Genomic DNA, 8,687 nt, shown 5'->3' with positions numbered 1-8,687 from the left:
CGAGGTATCATTCAACCTGGTCTTCTCATGGTTCTTGAGACTCGTCTAGGGGTTTCCATTGCGGAAATAGTCGATCTTTGTGTTGGAACTAGCGTCGGTAGGTCTCAGTTTCACTGTCCTGGACGAGTAACGCTCACAAGACCTCTCAGGGGCCTTGACGGCCATAGAAATATTCCTCAACCAGTCTTCCGTCACCAACTGTTTCCAAAAATTTCCGACACTAGCACGAAAAATCTTTCGCGGCCATTCCATACCGTTCTTTCTCCGTTGGTTACACTGGATTGGCTCGGCATTCAACCTCTTCAAAGGCGGCCGATATGATGCTCAGGGGCTGATTGAAGTGCTGCAAGATGCCGTGGGACCAGACCGTCGGATCTTTGATGTCTCCAGAGCATCGCCGGTTGGATGTCGAGTCGCCGTTGTAGCTAGTCGTGCTGCAGACGGAAAAGCCTGCGTCATAGCGAATTATCGCGGTGCTGGTCAGCGAGATCCTGATGCGGCCTACCAGTTTTGGACACCTGGGGGCGAGCTCGAAAACCCATTTCTGTGGCAGGCGTAAGTGCTTCCACTGAGACCCATGCCAATTTTCTATGAAGGAAGCCGCTAACACAGTCTGCAGAGCAGCATCTAGCGTAGCCGCACCATTGTAAGCCCCTCCCCCTCACAATGTTACGGATGTGTTGCTGACCAAACCAAGTTACTTTTCCACCCAAAACTTGCCTGGCCTAGGCAGCTTGCAGGATGGAGGAGTGCGAGCCAACAACCCCCTTGCTATCGCGCTTCGAGAATCAAGCGTCATCTGGCCTACGGCCAAGAAGCACGACTTGTTGCTGTCAGTGGGAACAGGGTTTTCACCATCCTCAGCCGGGTCCCCGAAAAATAGCGCTCGAAAACTCCATGATGGTGCTCTGCCTCGACTGATTCAAGCCACTTTACACTCACCATGTATGGATGGGGCACAGGGGTTTGCGGAAGCCTTGAATTATCTCCCACTGTCCGCCCGATCCGACGTACTCCGCTTGGATCAAGCCATCCCCGGCCCGCTCCCCGATTTGGACGACATCACGCAGCTGCCGATGTTGTCCTCATTGGCATTTACCGTGTCGGACGAGCTGGTCAGAACGATGCTCGCATCCGCAACATTTTTCTTTGAAATGGATGAGTTTCCCAAAAATCAAGGGATGCTTCACTGTCGAGGTTCCGTGCTGTGTACCCACCCACGGTCGGCAGAAATCGTCCATCACGTTTTGACGGAATTTCCCGGGGCGGCGAGATTTCAAACTGGGATGGGCGAGTATTTAGGCAGCGTGGACCTCCAAGACTGCTGTACAGGCTGTGGTTATTTCCGCAAGGAAATCGCGTTTTGGGTGCATAGCCTAGAAGAAGAAATCACGATTGAAATTGCCGATATGGATTTCCATCATCGAATTGGGGGCATGCCAAAATCCGTACACGACCTCTTGGCCAATCAGAAAGCCTATGCTCCATTTGGCCGTCCCGATCATCAAATGTCCGTTTGGCCGCCGAACAGGCGCTGTTACTGCATGCGAGGCAAAAAACGCAGGATCCAAATCGAGGAATTGTCATCGAAAAGAAGAAAAATGTAACTGTAGTGTTTGTAGTGGGCCAATCACAGCGGGCGGGATAGAATAGGCGCATCTTTTATTTTGCTTCAACGCCTTCCGCAACAATGCGTTTCCACTAGCTAAAGGTTCGAGACACTATTGATATTTTATCTAGCAAATGGTTGATTTGATCGTCATCGATGACGTTGCAGAGACCAGTGAACCTTCTACACGTACTCAACAACTTGAGTATGTTAGCAGTTTCGTAGGCGTGTTGAAACGTCCATAAAGACTGTCCGCGCCGCTTTTGTAATCGACACCTCTTGTACATTTCATTTACGCTATTACCCACCATATCCAATAATTGATTACTTGCACGCTTTCTCATGTCAGAAAAATGTCCACTCCAAAATTTACAGATCCTAGATACAGTGCCCCTAGTATCTACAGTCGGAATACCAATTCAATTAAGATACTACCCATGAACCTACCGCCAGTCAACCTTCCTGGCGCCGGCGCAAGGCCCGAGATTACTGCATTGGATCATCACCTGGCCAAATGCTGTGGATCCACGATGGCTTTGGAGACTACTCACTCACGCTTACGGCGCTGGAAAAATGGCCCTCCGCAAACTCTATCGCAGTTAAAAGATGAAAAGCTGCGCCAACACAACCAACAAGAACGTGAGAACGACTTCTATAGGAAGTCATTCCAGATTTTTCACCAACTTGCCGATACGGTAATGGACACCATCCAAACCCTGGCTTTGGAGTATCATTTCAATCCCGCCGCTGTCCCTGCCAAAGATCCGCGCTTGATCCGAGCCGTCATTCTCTTGCAGATCGCGCTTGACAAATCTCATACGGATGAGTCCGAGGCAATCAAACAATGGAAAGAACAATGCGGAATACAGACGAATAACGATTCACCAACTGAATGGCTATGAAAGCTGGTTTTTTCGATAAATCACTGAGTCTGGAATCTGGGATTCAGGGATGGCATCAGATCTCGGCGAACATGAGCGACCCGTGGGCTTAGGTTTGCAGATTACGTTGTCATTCCATTGATTGCGCCCCGGCTAGAATACTAATCTAAGCCAACAAAACTTCCGACTTACAGGAAACATTCATGTAAATACCTCTCAATTTTCAAAGTAGAATCTTCGTCATAGCGTTGCAAAATCCTTCTCGCCGCTTCAGGAAGTAGCGCCAACTGGCGAGAAGTTAATCGTGACGATGACCTATGATGCAGAGATGTCAAATTTCGGATCTTGCATCCCAGTTGCGTAGACTGGAAGTCTAGATGTGCTAGCTGGTCTTGTAGAAAATGACACAGTTTCAGAAGCGAATTGGAGCTCTCGAAACTGCCAAGAGACCTGGTGAAAAGCACTGCGGCTCGGCACATTTTCAACAACACTGCGGAGTCTTGCCAGGTGCGGTGGACGGCAGCGTGTCTAATGCTTGGGATCACATGTCGCCATTTTCGAATCGTCGCAATGATTTTATGAATGGGTTGCGACTGTGACCGCAGGTTTTTCTTCTGTCTTAACAAGAACCAGAAAGCCTTATGTAGCTCAACGGCTTCTGGACAGGTCCATCCGTGGGCGAGAGATTCTTGTGGCAGGTATTGCTGGAGGAAGTGGAAGCAACAATTCTCCAAAAGACCTTGCATTTCTCGTAATATAAGATGCTGGGCTTTGAATGGGAGAGATACTCGAGGAGACCCTAGTCGGCTGTCAGCACTGCTCTAGTGTAACACGGTCGCATTCGCGCCATCTTTGTCATTACCATCTCTTACCATCGTTCATGTTGTGTCGTACGAGAGAGACCGTACTGATTCAATCTGTCAGAGTTGAGAGATGAGATCGGAAGCTTTGCAAAGGGTCATCGTCTTATGGAGAATCTAGCTCGTGAGGTGAGGGTTAAATATTCATAGGATAGCCCATCCTTACTAGACCTTTTATGACTCCGCCTCTTTAAAGATACTACACCCAGATATTGAAGGCATCTTTATGAGGCCGGTAATCCGAGATCTATTACGTGGCTTTGTATAAATTCACTAGGTCTACCCCTACAAGCCTGTGCCATTTCCCAGAGACCCGCCAGGTAGTAGATCATGGCAATTGTCTTGAATTTGGTTGTGGGAATTATGCTTCTTGCTATCGTTGCGGTGAGTGAATCTGATCTCTCTCATATAGCAAGCTAACCGCCAATTAGCTTTCCTATCCAGTGAAACAGCCGGGCAAGCATCTGCATCATCGGGTATGAACATCTCGGACCTGGGTGAGGCATATGCTAATTTCAGGAGTCGCCGCGAGCACATTATTCCCATTCGAGATATGCAAGGGCCAGAGAGCCACATGGGTTTTCTAGTAGGTCCACTGGTCATACTTTTATCACATCTGTTGACCGAGTTACATGACGCTCTTTGGGACACGATCCAGCTTCTCAATTGTCGCGAAGTGAACACATTCGTCCCCGACACCGCCACCACGAGAAGCTGATTTCGAGTGATGCATAATGGATCAGCTGAGACTATGGAGGACTCCTGTCATGAAACTAGTTGGATTTACCTGCTTTAAAGGGCAGTAATTAGATAGACATTGAATCTCGACTAAAATCTTCCACGAAAAAGATTCCCCAGGATGCACCAACTGGGCCTAGATCGTCGAACCTCAAGAGGTCCCTGTTGGCCAACCATCCAGCTAGCTTCTACTCAGAGACGTCGAGCGTCTGCCTTATCCGGCTTAGGATAATCAGAGTGGGATGCTAGGAAAGAAAGGGTGTGTCCGGAGGAGAAAATATTTTCAATATTCTCTGTACCTAAACGAGCCCGGAAAGATAAGTCGACTCCCAATCCAGCATAGAAAACAAAGCCAAAATCCATCAAACATTTGAAATGTTTAGTATCACTGCCTCTGAAAACATGTCAGAGACATGCACCTTCACTCCAATGGAATCAGCCTCCTTTTGATATACCATTCTGCTGTATGTACCAGGCCAGACGATCCCAAATGCTCTCCTGTCGGATCAGTGGCTCGATCGTGGAAGTCTTTTGTTCAATTAGCGGCGGATTCTGTCCCACAGCTTCATAATCGCGCGGTGTTTTCCGTCCGGTTGGTTTGGATTGCTGCTCCTATAATCTCTTCAGCGGTAAGGCCGAATCAACCCTAGAAAGTGGCCATCTTACGATTTTCGCACGACTAGGAGGTGCACTATCAGGATGGGAATGGTACGTGAATATCTGCCCGTCTGGCATTTCCATGATAAGCCAGCTTTTTATCGCATATAGAAGCCAAAATTCATTATGGCGGCGCAAGAGATTATTTCGACGTTTCCGCAACTGTTCTTTTTTAACGCGACTCAGAGGAGTAGCCATTGGGGAGTCGTTTTCTGTAGTTGACCATATGTCTTGACTCTGTCGTATTTATGTGTGGAGACTCCAGGTGCCAACAAATGTCTACTTGCGCTTGGGCCTTTTCTAAGTCCCCGTACCAGCATTAAAATGCCGGCCGATGAAACAACTTTCAACACACGTCAATCCTGTTGTTGTTGAAGCTTCAACGCCTCAACAGCTCTAAACTTCATGATGGCTTTCTTAACTGGAGGCACCTCAGATTAAACTTGCAGCTGGGCTTCTTGCGAGAATTTGCGGGCCGGAAGATTATCTTCTAGCACGTTGCCTGTTTCAAAGAATGTTGAGGAAGGCTAGATCCAACCGTCATTGAAGTCTAGTATAGATAGGCGATATTGATGGTTGTGCGGATGTGGCGGTAGACGGTTAGGTTCGTTCGCGTCCTTAAAAGGCTTGTCGCATCTCACTTCACACCGTGACGTTTTTCGCACATTTACAAGTTCACAAAATCTTGCACCACGTCATCTATCCGCAACTCGACTTATTATAAACCTAACACTGTGGACTGGGCCCCGTATTTCTCAATGCAGGCTGGTTGTGATGAAATTACTTTCTTGAGATTCCTTGTATGCGTGATGTGGAGGATGGCGGAAGACCCACTCTGCACCACCCGACCGACAGCGCAAGCACCCTTTCGAGTTTCAATCCCCGATAAATTTGAGCTGACCCCGAATCATACTAGCATGTGGAATGGGAATACGTCTCTTCAAAGACAGGTTCCTGGTGTTACTTGGCCATATCCTCACAAAAGTCGATCAATTAGCCGGTCACGTTTTCTCAGAACGGGGAGGCAAGTAGCTCTGAGGCGACTGGCTCAGACGGTCCACCAAAGCTCCCTGCGATTCTTATCGATGGTTCTCTACGCAGCCTCGTCGTCGGACTCGCATTTGAAATTAGATGACCCGAACAACACAGACGCAGTCAGGTCACATTTTAGCGATTCCATAAAACACAAACCACGTTCGGGCTTGGGATATACGGCGGTGTTACTGTTGTTCCGATATATATCTACTGCAGGGTTAAAAAATCCCCCAACCGGCACCCAAGTGCGCATGCAACGACTGGTGCTTCACATCCTGCATCATATGAACAGCAATTATTTATTGCAGCCTCCTCCAACATCTTCCGAAAGAGATGACTCAAACTCAGGAATGAAAAAGTGTTAAGCGATAATTCATCGATACGTGTTCGTTCTCTTAATAGGCGGTTTCACAGAATGTTGCGAAGCCTTGACTGGATTGTGTACTTGCTTGCCATTGGCAACTGGGAGCTTCTTTGTGCATTCAGTGGGGCGATCCCGACTACTATCTGTCGAGACATGGAGTGGTAACTTACCGCCTGAACAGGGGTTATACTCAGTGACCCACTTTCTCGTATGTTTTGTATAGTAATTTGGTATCTTCGGCATTGCGGACGTCGTAACACCGCGTACCTTAGCCATACATGGGGTATTTCACCCCAGGACATTCGTTCTTTCTTCAATCAATCAACCTTTGCATCCAAGATTGGTTCCACTTGCTCCTATCCTCGACCTCATTCGCCTATTAGGATTACTAGCCATTACTGTCGCAGCTTGCTCCGACACTACCCTATTAGGCCGTTTTTTGGCGGATTGTCCAATCTTTTTGGTTAGATTGGTAGGATAAAGCTTGACGATTTGCTTCATCTATACTGGAGAGTGACTTGCATAGCCACTTCTACACTTTCATATTTCCGTGGCCTGCATTGGGGTGGTCACAGGCGGGTAGGAAGTGCCGTGGTGCACAGGAGGCTTTCTTGCGATGCGCTTATGTTTGGCCGTACTAAAGTATTTCAATTTTGAGTCCTACCGCTTTTGTGTTTTTTGAAGAAATGTGAAAAATTACCATACGACGGATTTCAAAAAACAGGCGCACCCTGCGATTCCACCCGGCAGTGGTGTTATCCTAATCCGGCGTCAGTAACCTTGCTGCTGATAGGCGCAACAGGCGTCCGATCGCCGATACCGGATTTCCACCGTGCTTGAATTTACCCATGCTTTTTGACTTCAAGTACAGTGTTATGATATACCTTAACATGAGGTTATTCACACATTGGTGCCTGAGGCGTCGGGCCTGGCAGATCGGCAGCCTTTCGGCAACACTTCACCGACGGTCCGTTATCAACACCCCAGGGAGCACCTACAGGGAAGATCCCTGGTGAAGGGATGCAAAGCCTCGTGTTCATCTTGCTCCCCCCTCTATTCTAGGATGCATCTCCTTCCTGTTCTGAATCATGAGGATGTATATAAACTGAGTAATGAGGAGGAGATTCCATGCTCCTCAAGAAACAGTCTTTGACTTTCCGGACATCCTAACTTGGTCCCTTTCTCCTACCTGATTGACAGGCCTCTACCCTGACTTGTAGAGTATATTCTTACATACATGCTGGTATAGTGAAGTCATCGATCCAAGAGCATGTTACAAATTGCTCTTGACTTTTGTGTCTAACATTTTTCACCTCACTATCAAGCCCCACCTAACCCCCTTCACTACAGTACAGGCCGACGTATATTCAAAAAGATCCATTCATAACCTCTCTGCGCGGGTTCATGCTCACCATAAATGTTCTTACGTATATACACGATCTATTCGGCAGAATCCCTCCGCGTTCATATTCCGGTAGCTTAAGACAAGAAGCCTACTGAAAGTATATCGTCACCTAGGGTGTGATACATGGTATACGTTGGCATTGAGATCTATCAGCACAAGCTAAAAGTGTATGGACTAGTATGCATATTTAGCGAATGAGATCCAGCGGAACCAATTCAAGATTAAAATGATTGATTGATAAAATGAGTGGCACGCAGAGGACATGTTAAATACACAACTGCAGAGTTAGTCCATAGTTGATATGTGGATGGGACTAATTCCTCCGTGTCTTAGAGGATCCATGGGATACTTGAGAGTGACTTAAAAGTGTTGTCTCGGAACCCCGTAATTACATACAAACACCAAGAAAGGCGGGGGACGAAGGAAACCAATGAGAGGCAGCTGTAAGTAACTGCTCCATGTTCTGACAAGATCATTCAGTTGCGACAGCCCGTCTGTCACCTTGGCGGCCATTTTGTCCTGTTGTGATTTTGAGGCTTGTGCAGATCCGGAACCAAGCCGCATCACCGGAATCAATTCTCGAGTACCTATATGTAGCGTTATATGACACTGGGGAACCGCGTCTAGATAGGCTAGTTAGTTTTGAGCGATCTGGTTGGCGGAGGCCGAAGTGTTGATCGTACCTCCAGCGCTTCTTCCTTCTCTCTCCTCTCCAACCTCACTGTCTTAGTATTCGCTCCGGGATGCGCTCTTATCCCGAAGAATAGGCTCATACCACCCGTTAGGTTGATTTACAATCAGCTTCATCCTCTACCGGGGCCCTTTTGAGAAAAGCAATCAGGCTTCCTCTTATATTTTACAACATATGTACTAAATCAAGTTATGAGCGCAATCTTCGGCCGTTAGATCCCCCGGCGCACTGATTCAAGACAACGGATCGGCTCTCGGGAAGCGTCTGCGACATCGAGCATCGGTCGGCTGAGAATTGTCCTGGCAGCTACAATGCAAGATTTTCAATCAACTGAAATCCAGCAAGCCTTTGTTGTGTGACAACTTCAATAAGGAATGGTTGAATATCTCGCTCCATTATCCGTAAGGGGTAATAAGGAGCGAGAAAACCAAAAATCAGCACCTATCG

This window comes from Penicillium subrubescens, assembly GCF_028828155.1.
Source record: "Penicillium subrubescens strain IBT 31985 chromosome Unknown utg000002l_segment0_segment0, whole genome shotgun sequence".
Lineage (NCBI taxonomy): Eukaryota > Fungi > Ascomycota > Eurotiomycetes > Eurotiales > Aspergillaceae > Penicillium > Penicillium subrubescens.
This window is presented reverse-complemented; position numbering follows the sequence as displayed.